Source organism: Phalaenopsis equestris, unplaced genomic scaffold (assembly GCF_001263595.1).
Source record: "Phalaenopsis equestris unplaced genomic scaffold, ASM126359v1 Scaffold000522, whole genome shotgun sequence".
Classification (NCBI taxonomy): Eukaryota; Viridiplantae; Streptophyta; class Magnoliopsida; order Asparagales; family Orchidaceae; genus Phalaenopsis; species Phalaenopsis equestris.
This window is the reverse complement of record NW_018164962.1, coordinates 678005-679832: the sequence shown is the minus strand read 5'-3', so window position 1 is coordinate 679832 and position 1828 is coordinate 678005.

Here is a 1828-nt window from a genome sequence, read left to right as displayed (position 1 = left end):
TCTGGTGTGATTTTTCTCATATATATATATATATATACACACACCACATCAACCTGTTTGATTTATCTATATATCTCGCAACAACTGGTATCAGAGCTTTGTTCGAATCTGAGGAAGACGATGACTGCAGATGAAGTGAAGGTTTCAGAGATCGAGAAATTTGATGACACAGATTTTGGTTATTTGAGAATGTAGATAGAGGATTATCTTTATGAAAAAAAAAACATAATCTTCCATTTTGGGGAAAAAACCTGAAATGATGGATGAGGCTGAATGAAATTTGTTGGATCGACAAGTTCTGGAGGTTATTCGATTGACCCTATCAAGGTATGTTTCACACATCGTCGTCAAGTAAAAGACAACTGTAGATCTCATGACAGTTTTATTAGGTATTGATAAAAAACCATCGGCGAATAACAAGGTGCACTTGATGAACAAGTTATTTAATTTGAAGATGACAGAAGATGTTTATGTTGCTCAACACCTGAATGATTTCAATACTATTACAAATCAATTGTCGTCTGTGGAAATTGATTTTGATGATGAGATATTTGCACTGATCTTGTTAGCTTCATTGTCAGATAGTTGGGAAGCCATGAGGATAGCAGTTAGTATTTCTGCAGGTAAATCTATATTGAAATATGTTGATATTCATGATTTGATTTTGGCTGAGGAAGTTCGCAAGAAAGATTCTGGCGAGGTCTCAGGTTCGAGTTCGACACTAAATGTTAGCCACATGAAAAAGAAATGCAGGAATCCTAAGAAGATGGAGAATGATAGCGCAAATGTAGTATCTAAAGAATCACATATCACATGATGCACTACTGCCACTACTGCTGACAATTCATAGTTCTGTTGAAGACTTGATATTGGATTCAGAGGCTTTGAATGTGGTAGGAAATCTACCAGATGCCACAGTGTAGGGTGGTGATGGAAGTGAAGAGGAAAGTGGGTCCAGGACACCCATTCTTATTGTTCTACAGACAGATGTTGAAGAACCACAAAGCTATGAAAAAATCTTGCAAGATGAAAGTTCGAGCAAGTGTTCGAGCTGAAAGTTCGAGCAAGTGGGAGCTGGCAGAACTTCCACCAAGGAAGAAGACATTACACAACAAGTGGGTGTATTAAGTGAAAACTAAGCGTGATGTCAGTAAGTGATACAAGACTAGACTTGTTGAAAAAGACTTTCAGCAGAAGCAACATGTTGCCCATGCAGTAGTAGTTGTAAGAAGAGACAAGAGTGACCCAGGAAATAGCTTGGAGGTGCAAAGCTATGTGGAGCCTGTTGATATGTTAACTGAGGGTGAGAAACTAGAGAAACTAAAGTTGTGCACAGCTTCAGTTGGTCTTTTAGAGTGAAGATAGAGGCTTTGAGTTGCAGAGGTGGAGGATTCAAGGTGGATGATACATGTTAAAGAAAAAGACAACACCGTCAGTGGATGATATCAGTTTGAGGAAGAAGATTTTGCAGCCTGTGTACCGGTCTCCAAATGGGAGAATTGTTAGAAACGGTGGAGCCCAGACCACTATTCTTGGGTGGTTACTTTGCTTTGGAGAGTCACGTCTCTTCACAAATAACCACTCCCGTCTTCCTCTTTTGTGAATTGAAGCATCTATTCGCTCCCTCCTATTCGTGATAAAATCTTTGGATGGCTCTCCTTAGGTTTAGAAGTCACAGTTTGAGTTCTTATTCAGTTTCCTCGGGATAAAGGAAGATTTCTCGAGGCAAAGGAAGAGAAGTGCAAGCGGTAGTTCCTTGCGGCATAAGGAATAAGAACGAAAAAGAAGAAGATTGTTCTCCTTAGGCTTTCTTCTTGATGGCTTGTGA